Here is a 12,873-nt window from a genome sequence, read left to right on the forward strand (position 1 = left end):
GAGGTTTCAATTCATATATCTTCAAGAGATCTTGTACTTTGCTACTTGGCAGAAGTGAGTATGCAGAACCGGTATCGACCTCCATTTTGAAGTTTTGATTGTTGATTGTAACAGTAATCTGATATGGTTCTGGAAGTTTGCTATTCTGGTGCGAATCATCAAGGTGATTAATTCGTTATTCTTGTAGTACGTATTCCGGAAATACGTCATATCTCGAATCTTGACGAATGATTTCGTCTTCGGCTCTTGAAACTTGATGATTGATCTGGTTTGTATTCGATCTTCCTGGATTGGACCGGCAAGCTCTCGAAATATGACCCAGCTTCGTGCATTTGTGGCACTTTGATTCACGAAATGGACAGTCAGGTGAGGAATGTCCTGCGTCGTTACATCGGGAACATTTAAAATGCTGTCTTTCTTGTGATTTCTGAGACTGCTTCTGATAACCATTGGATTGATTCTGGTGCGATTGCTGATTAGTATTTCTTCTTTTCGACCTCTTCTTCCGGTGCAGTATTGAGATAGCATTTACACTTTCCGTTGATGGTGGTGCTACTTGACTTTTAATGTCGAGAAGGTTGCGACTCGCTGTTTCCATTGCTTGGGCAATTTGAATAGCTTTGGCTAACGTCAGGTTGTCTTCGGAAAGTAACCTCTTCTGTAGAGCATCATCACGGCATCCACAAACTAAACGGTCTCGTAACATGTCGTCTAGCGATGTTCCGTAATTACAAAATTCAGTCATTTTGCGTAGTTCGGATATGTAAATGGCTATAGTCTCCCCGGCTTGTCTTTCTCGCATGTTGAACTTGTATCGTTGTATTATCTCGGAAGGTACTGGGTTGAAGTGCGTGGCAAGGGCGTCAATCAGTTCTTTGTATGTCTTATCCTTTGGGTTCGTCGGCGAGACTATGTTTCTTAGAGTTCCATACGTCTCGGCCCCGATGAATGTCAGTAGTTGAGCTCTCTTCATCTCTTCCGTCGTGACGTTTGTGACGATGAAGAACTGGTTCAATCTCTCGGAGTATAATGACCATGACTCGACTTTGCTGTTAAAGGATCCAAAGTAGCTGAATGATTCCATAGTGTCGTGGTGGGTACGTATCTCGGCAAAATACGACTGTTGTACTTGAGATGTGTGTCCGTGCGTAACTTTGACAACCGACTTCAACTTATTTAATCTCGCGACTTTCGTAAAACCTCGCGCTTTATTTAATACCTCGCGACGTTATCTAAAATCTATCCAGTATTAAATATCTCGTCTCCGTCGCCAATTTGTTGTGTATTGTGGGAGGAAATACTGCAGATGTAATAACTAAAATACTGGTATTTATTACTTGGTCAATGAATAGAAGAGTACAATAAAATATAGTTCACATCGCTTCCGAGTTCGCGTTAGACTGCCCCGAGGCTTACAACGTAGATTTCTTTTATACCGTTTCGTTATCAGTGGAATAGGCCAAAAGGTTTTTTATATGTATACAACATACAACACATATCCTCCAGTTATTTTCATAAAACATATCGTGTCAGAAGTGGGATTCGAACCCACGCCCTCAAACGAGGACCACAATACACAGATATACATCGTAAACCAATGAAACTAACAACCCTTGTGTCTGTCGCCTTAGACCGCTCAGCCATCCTGACGTGGTTTTGTGTAATTTGGACGTTTAAAATTACATATCCTCCAGTTATTTTCATAAAGAATATCGTATCAGAAGTGGGATTCGAACCCACGCCCTCATACGAGGACCAGAATACACTGATCCACATCGTGAACGATGAAGCAAAGCCTCTTGAGTCTAGCGCCTAAGACCGCTCGGCCATCCTGACGTGGTGTTATGCAATTTGGACGTTTTAAAATTACATCTCATACAGTTATTTTCATAAAAAATATCGTGTCAGAAGTGGGTTTCGAACCCACGCCCTCATACGAGGACCAGAATACACAGATTCACTTCGTGAACGAAGGGAACTAAGCCCCTTGAGTCTGGCGCCTTAGACCGCTCGGCCATCCTGACGTGGTTTTAAGTAATTTAGACGTTTAAAATTACATCTCCTCCAGTTATTTTCATAAAACATATCGTGTTCGAAGTGATATTCGATCCCGCGCCCCCAAAGCAGAACTAGAATTCACAGATTCACATCGTGAACGAAGGAAGTTACACCCCTTGAGTCTGGCGCCTTAGAACGCTCGGCCATCCTGACGTGGTATTGTGTAATTTGGACGTTTTAAAATTACATCTCATCCATTTATTTTCCTAAAAAATATCGTGTCAGAAGTTGGTTTCGAACCCACGCCCTCATACGAGGACCAGAATACACAGATTCACTTCGTGAACGAAGGAAGCTAAGCCCCTTGAGTCTGGCGCCTTAGACCGCTCGGCCATCCTGACGTGGTTTTGTGTAATTTGGACGTTTTAAAATTACATCTCATCCAGTTATTTTCATAAAAAATATCGTGTCAGAATTGGGATTCGAACCCACGCCCTCATACGAGGACCAGAATACACAGATTCACTTCGTGAACGAAGGAAGCTAAGCCCCTTGAGTCTGGCGACTTAGACCGCTCTGCCATCCTGACGTAGTTTTGTGTAATTTGGACGTTTTAATATTACATCTCATCCAGTTATTTTCATAAAGAATATCGTATCAGAAGTGGGATTCGAACCCACGCCCTCATACGAGGACCAGAATACACAGATCCACATCGTGAACGATGAAGCTAAGCCCCTTGAGTCTAGCGCCTAGGACCGCTCGGCCATCCTGACGTGGTGTTATGCAATTTGGACGTTTTAAAATAACATCTCATACAGTTATTTTCATAAAAAATATCGTGTCAGAAGCGGGATTCGAACCCACGCCCTCATACGAGGACCAGAATACACAGATTCACATCGTGAACGAAGGAAGCTAAGCCCCTTGAGTCTAGCGCCTAAGACCGCTCGGAAATCCTGACGTGGTTTTAAGTAATTTAGACGTTTAAAATTACATCTCCTCCAGTTATTTTCATAAAACATATCGTGTTCGAAGTGATATTCGATCCCGCGCCCCCAAAGCAGAACTAGAATTCACAGATTCACATCGTGAACGAAGGAAGTTACACCCCTTGAGTCTGGCGCCTTAGAACGCTCGGCCATCCTGACGTGGTATTGTGTAATTTGGACGTTTTAAAATTACATCTCATCCATTTATTTTCCTAAAAAATATCGTGTCAGAAGTTGGTTTCGAACGAACGCCCTCATACGAGGACCAGAATACACAGATTCACTTCGTGAACGAAGGAAGCTAAGCCCCTTGAGTCTGGCGCCTTAGACCGCTCGGCCATCCTGACGTGGTTTTGTGTAATTTGGACGTTTTAAAATTACATCTCATCCAGTTATTTTCATAAAAAATATCGTGTCAGAATTGGGATTCGAACCCACGCCCTCATACGAGGACCAGAATACACAGATTCACTTCGTGAACGAAGGAAGCTAAGCCCCTTGAGTCTGGCGACTTAGACCGCTCTGCCATCCTGACGTAGTTTTGTGTAATTTGGACGTTTTAATATTACATCTCATCCAGTTATTTTCATAAAGAATATCGTATCAGAAGTGGGATTCGAACCCACGCCCTCATACGAGGACCAGAATACACAGATCCACATCGTGAACGATGAAGCTAAGCCCCTTGAGTCTAGCGCCTAGGACCGCTCGGCCATCCTGACGTGGTGTTATGCAATTTGGACGTTTTAAAATAACATCTCATACAGTTATTTTCATAAAAAATATCGTGTCAGAAGCGGGATTCGAACCCACGCCCTCATACGAGGACCAGAATACACAGATTCACATCGTGAACGAAGGAAGCTAAGCCCCTTGAGTCTAGCGCCTAAGACCGCTCGGAAATCCTGACGTGGTTTTAAGTAATTTAGACGTTTAAAATTACATCTCCTCCAGTTATTTTCATAAAACATATCGTGTTCGAAGTGATATTCGATCCCGCGCCCCCAAAGCAGAACTAGAATTCACAGATTCACATCGTGAACGAAGGAAGTTACACCCCTTGAGTCTGGCGCCTTAGAACGCTCGGCCATCCTGACGTGGTATTGTGTAATTTGGACGTTTTAAAATTACATCTCATCCATTTATTTTCCTAAAAAATATCGTGTCAGAAGTTGGTTTCGAACGAACGCCCTCATACGAGGACCAGAATACACAGATTCACTTCGTGAACGAAGGAAGCTAAGCCCCTTGAGTCTGGCGCCTTAGACCGCTCGGCCATCCTGACGTGGTTTTGTGTAATTTGGACGTTTTAAAATTACATCTCATCCAGTTATTTTCATAAAAAATATCGTGTCAGAAGTGGGATTCGAACCCACGCCCTCATACGAGGACCAGAATACACAGATTCACTTCGTGAACGAAGGAAGCTAAGCCCCTTGAGTCTGGCGACCTAGACCGCTCTGCCATCCTGACGTAGTTTTGTGTAATTTGGACGTTTTAATATTACATCTCATCCAGTTATTTTCATAAAGAATATCGTATCAGAAGTGGGATTCGAACCCACGCCCTCATGCGAGGACCAGAATACACAGATCCACATCGTGAACGATGAAGCTAAGCCCCTTGAGTCTAGCGCCTAGGACCGCTCGGCCATCCTGACGTGGTGTTATGCAATTTGGACGTTTTAAAATAACATCTCATACAGTTATTTTCATAAAAAATATCGTGTCAGAAGCGGGATTCGAACCCACGCCCTCATACGAGGACCAGAATACACAGATTCACATCGTGAACGAAGGAAGCTAAGCCCCTTGAGTCTAGCGCCTAAGACCGCTCGGCCATCCTGCCGTGGTGTTATGCAATTTGGACGTTTTAAAATTACATCTCATCCAGTTATTTTCATAAAAAATATCGTGTTAGAAGTGGGATTCGAACCCACGCCCTCATACAAGGACCAGAAAACACAGATTCACATCGTGAACGAAGGAAGCTAAGCCCCTTGAGTGTGTCGCTTTAGACCGCTCGGCCATCCTGACGTGGTTTTGTGTAATTTGGACGTTTTAAAATTACATCTCATCCATTTATTTTCATACAAAATATCGTGTCAGAAGTTTGATTCGAACCCAAGCCCTCAATTGAGGACCAGTAGCACAGATTCACATCGTGGACCAATGAAACTTAGAACCCTTGCGTCTCTCGCCTTAGACCGCTCGGCCATCCTGACGTCGTTTTGTGTAATTTGGACGTTTTAAAATTAGCTAGATCTTTTGGAAAACTCAGTTATATCACTTATATATGGTTTATTGGTTATCAAGTCCGTTTCACACGCGGAAGGTCCCAGGTTCGAGCCTTGGTAGATACATGTTTTGACCATCGTGATTGGGCATAATAATAAGCTAGATCTCTTGAAAAACTCAGAATTACTACGTGTCTATGGTGTAGTTACGTATCTATGGTGTAGTGTTTATCACGTCCGCCTAACACGCGGAAGGTCTCAGGTTCGAGGCCAGGTAGATACATGTTTTGACCAAAGTGATTGGGCATAAAAATAAGCTAGATCTCTTGAAAAACTCAGAATTACTACGTGTCTATGGTGTAGTTACGTTTCTATGGTGTAGTGGTTATCACGTCCGCTTCACACGCGGAAGGTCCCAGGTTCGAACCCTGGTAGATACAAGTTTTGACCATCGTGATTGGGCATAAAAATAAGCAAGATCTCTTGAAAACCCCAGAATTACTACGTATCTATGGTGTAGTTACGTATCTATTGTGTAGTGGTTATCAAGTCCGCCTAACACGCGGAAGGTCCCAGGTTCGAGACCTGGTAGATACATGTTTTGACCATAGTGATTGGGCATAATAATAAGCTAGATCTCTTGAAAAACCCTGAATTACAACGTATCTATTGTGTAGTGGTTATGACCTCCGCTTCACACGCGGAAGGTCCCAGGTTCGAGCCCTGGTAGATACAAGTTTTGACCCTCGTGCTTGGGCATAAAAATAAGCTAGATCTCTTGAAAAACCCAGAATTACTACGTATCTACCGTGTAGTTACGTATCGATGGTGTAGTGGTAATCACTTCCGCCTAACACGCGGTAGGTCCCAGGTTCGAGACCTGGTAGATACATGTTTTGACCATAGTGATTGGGCATAAAAATAAGCTAGATCTCTTGAAAAACTCAGTGAGAGCACTTATATATGGTGTAGTGGTTATCACGTCCGCCTAACACGCGGAACGTCCGAAGTTCGAGACCTGGAAGATACATGTTTTTACCATCGTGATTGGACAATAAAATAAGCTAGATCTCATGGAAAACTCACTATTAATATGAATCTATGGTGTAGTGGTTATCAAGTCCGCGTAACTCGCGGAAGGTCCCAGGTTCGAGGCCTGGAAGATACAGGTTTTTACAATCGTGATTGGGCATAAAAAGAAGCTATATCTCTTGAAAAACCCAGAATTACTACGTATCTATGGTGTAGTTACGTATCCATGGTGTAGTGGTTATCACGTCCGCCTAACACGCGGAAGGTCCCGAGTTCGAGCCTTGGTAGATACATGTTTTGACCATCGTGATTGGGCATAAAAATAAGCTAGATCTCTTGAAAAACTCAGAATTACTACGTATCAATGGTGTAGTTACGTATCCATGGTGTAGTGGTTATCACGTCCGCCTAACACGCGGAAGGTCCCAGGTTCGAGACCTGGTAGATACATGTTTTGACCATAGTGATTGGGCATAATAATAAGCTAGATCTCTTGAAAAACCCTGAATTACAACGTATCTATTGTGTAGTGGTTATGACCTCCGCTTCACACGCGGTAGGTCCCAGGTTCGAGACCTGGTAGATACATGTTTTGACCATAGTGATTGGGCATAAAAATAAGCTAGATCTCTTGAAAAACTCAGTGAGAGCACTTATATATGGTGTAGTGGTTATCACGTCCGCCTAACACGCGGATGGTCTCAAGTTCGAGACCTGGAAAATACATATTTTTACCATCGTGATTGGACAATAAAATAAGCTAGATCTCTTGGAAAACTCACTACTACTATGTATCTATGGTGTAGTGGTTGTCAAGTCCGCCTAACTCGCGAAAGGTCCCAGGTTCGAGGCCTGGAAGATACATGTTTTTACAATCGTGATTGGGCATAAAAAGAAGCTAGATCTTTTGGAAAACTCAGTGAGAGGCCTTATATATGGTGTAGTGGTTATCGCGTCCGCTTCACACGCGGATGGTCCAAGTTTCGAGCCCTGGTAGATACATGTTTTGACCATCGTGATTGGGCATAATAATAAGCTAGATCTCTTGAAAAACTCAGAATCTCACCAAAAACATCTCTGTAAAAATATGCCAAGTTGTTTGGCCGTAAAAAGAAGTGAGATCTAAAATACGGCCAAGTTATTATCTCCAGGTGAACCAACATTTTATTCGACTTAAAACTTCTCAAGAATGTTTTTCTGACTTGGCCATTAGCATTTCAAAGATTCGTTTAATTCCAGATATGGATCGAAATTAAAATATTAAATCAAATTGGTTAAATATTCTTGATAAGCCTTTGTGGTTAAACTTGTAACTTCCGTTCTTAACCTTCACGGGTGCAAAGAAGAAGGATGCAAGTTTGGAATGCTAATGGCCAAGTCAGAAAAACATTCTTGAGAAGTTTTAAGTCGAATAAAATGTTGGTTCACCTGGAGATAATAACTTGGCCGTATTTTAGATCTCACTTCTTTTTACGGCCAAACAACTTGGCATATTTTTACAGAGCTGTTTTTGGTGAGATTTCACTCCTTTTTGTACGTGCATGTTCTTGTAGATTTATAGAAGTAGGAATAGGAAGTGAAATAAACATTTATACTTTTAGATTTTTATTTGTTCTTTCCAAGAGTTTTACTTGGCTTTGCCTTTTTCAACTTTTTTGCATTCAACTTTCTTTTTTTCTCAGGCTGTGATAATTGTTAACCGTATTTCTATTCGAAGAACACAATATTGTGGCAAGTAACACTTTTAATCAACAGAATAGATTTAAGAAAAACTAAATGAATCAAAACACGCTTAGAACCATTTCAGACGAAATGAAAAGGAAATGAGTAAAAAATTTAATTACTAAAACATTATGTAAAAAACATAAATTTTGCAATAATACGAAAGAATCATATTAGTAAAAAATATTAATATTAAAAGACGAAAAAATTAAATTATGATGTCCTATTACGAGGGGATATAAATTATAAAACCCCCATTTCAGGGGCTAACAGGGGAAAATTCCCGCTTTTTGGACTTTTTCCTTTCTTTGTATGCTAAGTCCTACATGTATGCCAAATTTTATCATTCCCGCAACACCGGAAGTGCCCTAGAGGTTTAGATGATGACTCTTATTCTAAACCCCCATTTCAGGGGCTAAAAGGAGAAAACTCCCGCTTTTGGACTTTTTCCTTTCTTTGTATGCTAAGTCCTATTTGTATGCCAAATTTTATCATTCCCGCAACACCGGAAGTGCCCTAGAGGTTTAGATGATGACTCTAATTCTAAACCCCCATTTCAGGGGCTAAAAGGGGGAAACTCCCGTTTTTGGGACTTTTCCCTTTGCTTGTATGCTTAGTGGTACAAGTATGCCAAATTTCATCATTCTAGCACCACCGGAAATGCCCTAGAGGTTTAGATGATGACTCTAATTTTAAACCCCCATTTCAGGGGCTAAAAGGGGGAAACTCCCGCTTTTGGGACTTTTCCCTTTGCTTGTATGCTTAGTGGTACAAGTATGCCAAATTTCATCATTCTAGCACCACCGGAAATGCCCTAGAGGTTTTGATGATGTGTCAGTCAGTCAGTCAGTCTCATAATGTGTCATTTTCACATAGGATTATCACAGAAACCAAATGAGTTAGAAAGCTGGAAGTTGGAGGACTTCCTAGGATTAACACTGTGCCCTTGAAGTGCAAATATGAGTGGTGTACTATTCTCCAGTACCGAGTTAAGAGGGGGTCAAAATGAGGCTGAAATGTTTCGGGTAAAGGATTGCTGATAGTGCACGACAACTTGGCGGGTGCACTGCCGTGCACCCAGATTTGTAAAAATTGTAATATTGCTGTATTATGTATTTTTTTGTAATATTGGAAAGACTTTTAGAAAGGCGCGTGTTAAAAATAGTTCTCTAAACCATGCTTATTTTACGTTATATAACCCTACTTCTTTACTTAATATTTTTCGTGGAGATGATAGGGGTGGTACGTACGATGTCAAGGGTTGTGTAAAGAATTTCCCTCGCTCATATCTCTCTTTCATCAATGGATTACTTAGGGGGCGGGAGAGTGGTGCGAGCTGATGACCAGCATTTGGATAAACCCAGCTTGTTTTCATTCCTTTATACCTGCCAGTTAGGCCTACAAGTTGTACAAACTCAAAATAAATGTTAGCCCAATAGGGGGCAATAGATCGGGTTTCGAGGGACCAAAGCCCTCGAATAACCAGCACTTTTGCAATCCGAAAAGCGACTCGGAAGGAACAAATTCACTTGTAAAAATAAACTTAACTTTTTTACCTTTATAAAAGGATTGTTGACTCACTTTCATATAGTGTAGGGAGGGATTCTTTCTTGATTGTTCCTTTTTGGTTTTAAGGGGTTGATGTAAATATGGTGTTCAATCTCTCTTCCTGTTTTCTAGACTTTTCGACTCTTCTAAGGCTTTCATCTCTATTAATAGTATTTTCTTCGGGTGATTTTTGTATATCTTTTATATGAGTACGTTTCGTATTAATTCCGAACTCGAACTTGCATTAGATCTCGAAGATTGGGGAGGGGAACCTCTATGGGCTTCTAATGAATCTCTTTAACTCTTATTAAGGGTCTCTAGAGTTGCTTTAAACATTTGTTGTGACTCAGCATTTTGTTGTACGAGTTTTAATATCATTTCATCCTTAAGATTATGGGTCACTAAATTTGGTCTTTGGATTGAACTAACCACGTCACAAAATAATTTTTTCAAGAGTAGAATTAATTTGTCATAAGACAATATGATTATTAAAATAATCAAAACGTATATTAGGACATCTGATGTGTCAATTTGACTCATGGTTATTGCTCGATTATTTTCAATATTTTCTCAAAAATAATATTGGGGTTTTACAATTGAACCAACTTTCACTCTCTTCAAGACATGTCAAAATCCATCGTATTAAAAAGATTCCAAGGATCGTATCCTGCCGACTGCAATGTCTCCTTTTATGTTTTGAATTTAAATTTTAGGGGTATTAAGGTTAAAAAATTATATTTATGCACTAAAATAATAATGTTCAAAAATACAAAAATAAGATTTTTAAAATTGAATCAATCCGTCAACCATAATCTAAGTTATTTTACCATAGTTGCAACTTCAAGTCAGTTTATCAAAATAGTTTCAAGTTTTTAATTTCTTACGACAAGCTGCTCCTCTTCCATATTCTTTTAAAGGGTTAAGGGTTCTTTTCTCTTCTTTCTCGATTTAAGTGTTAATTATTATTTTTTTTTCTTTTAATATTTTGCGCACTCACGCTCCTTCTCTTCTTAAAATTAAGGGTTTTAAAAAAATATCTCCGAGTTTCTTTTCCGAAAAATTAAGGATTCAAATAGATTGAACATAAAGGTATCAAAATGAATAAAATAAAAGTTTCGATTTAAAATTTACTCCGTACGTCTAAGGATTTCTTAAGGATGAGCCGACAGCAGGTATCGACTGAGGGTGGGACAGGAGGGACTTCGTATATATAACTTGTAGTTTCTCCGAAGTATCTCTGGGACAATGACGTTTGTTGATTGACTTTGGTTAGGCGAATAGTGGACCAGGTTCACAGGTTTACAGGTTTATAGATGCCGTATAACAAATATACACCCTTTTGAAACAGGGCGTCTCCCAAAGGAGCTCAGCGTAAAAAAAAAGTAGCTAGTTAGTTGGGGGCATCTGAATGCAGGTTGGCCTTCCTCCATAGTTTCTTCTCCTGTTCCCAATTCCCTAAGATCCACCGGATCATATTAGGGTCCCAGTCAGCCTGCTCCTTGTTTAATCCTATTAATTCTGACACCGGGGTGCCCCACTTGTCGCCTCTCCAGTTTCTCATCTCACGCGACTCACGCTCCACAACAGGGCATTCCAATAAAATATGCTCGAGGTTTTCAATGGCATAACCGCATAGTTTACATTCCGGGGATGTTCCTAATATAGCCGCTTGTCTCTCACCCGAAAGTAGAGTGCCGGTTCGGGCTCTGAACAGAAGGCCACATCTGACCGTTCCCGTATAACACCCTTCTTTAGGCGGTGCCTCCTTCACCGCGTACATGCTAAGACTGCGTTTTTTCGTTACCGCTAGCCTCCATCTTTGCTGCTCAGCAGCCATAACTTCTCTGTCCACATATTGGGCCCAGACCTTATATGACTGCGATGTATGTCGTTCAGTTCCGATCGCGTATGTACGGTCTAGTTGGGTTATCCATCGAGACCAATTTGAGTTATAACCATTAGCACGCATAAAACTAAACATGCGCGAAACCATCCGTTCCTCAGGGATAAATTTAAGGCGCCCCAAGTAAGTTTGCTCCTTGCTTCTCTCGTAACCATAAGAGACCAACCCATTACCCCTCGTACGGCCAAATCCGCCGCGTACGGGCCAGCGCTTAACGCCGCCTTTCCAACGTCGCGTTGGGCCCGGTCCGAAAGCTCAACTGTGCGTTTCGAGTAACTGACGACCTCATTGGCATGTGTAAGAGCGGGGACAGCCACTGCTTTCCTCAGCGTCCTGCTCACAGTGTACTTAATGTAAGAGTTTTTTGCAAGGTTCTCCACTGCCCAACGAAGCTTTCTGCTCTTTCTAAGCACTAGTTCTTCCATTTTTCCCAGATAATTGTCATCAGCGCTTAGAGTAACTCCAAGATAGGTGTAGGAGTCAATCCATGTCATTGGCTGTCCTTGTAATGTGTACCCCTGCACGCGACCGGAGCCCAGAGACATACAGTTAGATTTTTTCATGCCGAAAGACAGGCCTCTGCGCGTAGCGAATGTAGAACATATATCCAGCATCCTCTGCATGTTACTTGAGGAGTTCGCCGTCAAAACAATATCATCCGCGTACTGCAGACAATCTATTCTCATTCGTGGGTGATTATGTTTACCCTTTAGGATCGCACCTAGCCCAACTTTATTAAGTTCCATAGACAGACCGTCCAGAAAGATTATAAATAATATCGGCGATAAAGGGCATCCTTGGCAGAGACCCACGTTGCTTAGTATTGGTTTTGTTACCGTCTCTCCAACACTGTATGTATAACTGCAGTGACCATACATACAACGTAAAAATAGAACTGATCTCCATCTCGGGGAGTTTCAAATTACGTAAGCAAACCCAGAGCTTCTGTCGATGTACGCTGTCATACGCATTTTTAAGGTCTAGAAATGCGATTTTCAGTGGTCTTTTCTCTTTGCGAGAGAATTCAATGAGATGCGCCAATGTAATGCGATCTCTACGGAACCCACCCTGAGCTTCACTTAGGATGTTATTTTCCTCCATGAAAGCCCCGAGCCTTTCCTTAAGCAACATTGTGTACAGCTTATAAAGGACAGAGGTAACCGCAACCGGCCTGTATGAGTTCAGGTCTGTTTCTTCCTTTGCTTTTCCTTTGTAAATTAATGATACCCTCGTCATATGGCAGCTTTCGGGACTGCGCTCTGTACGCCTTATGTCATTTAAAACCACTCTTAGACAGGACGGTGCATTAGGACCGAGGTGTTTCAAGCACTCAGCGTAAATCCCGTCATTGCCAGCCGCCTTACCAGTACGAAGTCGATGAATAGCCTGGTCCACCTCCTCCTGCGTGAAGTATTTGACCAACTTCCCATCTCCCATTGTAT

At 41.5% G+C, this 12,873-nt stretch overlaps 4 non-coding genes across 4 annotated transcripts; 3 read left to right on the forward strand and 1 right to left on the reverse strand.

The window, feature by feature from the left end:
• Positions 1-1,902: 1,902 nt before the first annotated feature.
• Positions 1,903-2,024, reverse strand: TRNAL-CAA (transfer RNA leucine (anticodon CAA)). The gene is made up of 2 exons: positions 1,987-2,024; positions 1,903-1,948 (listed from the first exon to the last, which is right to left on the reverse strand). It is a non-coding gene; the product is annotated as a tRNA-Leu (tRNA).
• A 3,569-nt stretch (positions 2,025-5,593) lies between these two features.
• Positions 5,594-5,666, forward strand: TRNAV-CAC (transfer RNA valine (anticodon CAC)). The gene has a single exon. It is a non-coding gene; the product is annotated as a tRNA-Val (tRNA).
• A 222-nt stretch (positions 5,667-5,888) lies between these two features.
• On the forward strand, positions 5,889-5,961 carry TRNAV-CAC (transfer RNA valine (anticodon CAC)). The gene has a single exon. It is a non-coding gene; the product is annotated as a tRNA-Val (tRNA).
• Positions 5,962-6,635: 674 nt separating this feature from the next.
• TRNAV-AAC (transfer RNA valine (anticodon AAC)) lies at positions 6,636-6,708 on the forward strand. Its single transcript has one exon. It is a non-coding gene; the product is annotated as a tRNA-Val (tRNA).
• Positions 6,709-12,873: the final 6,165 nt, after the last annotated feature.

The sequence above is a fragment of the Phalangium opilio genome, unplaced genomic scaffold, assembly GCF_054372755.1.
Source record: "Phalangium opilio isolate 3A_F unplaced genomic scaffold, DU_Popi_V2 ptg000060l_1, whole genome shotgun sequence".
NCBI lineage: Eukaryota > Metazoa > Arthropoda > Arachnida > Opiliones > Phalangiidae > Phalangium > Phalangium opilio.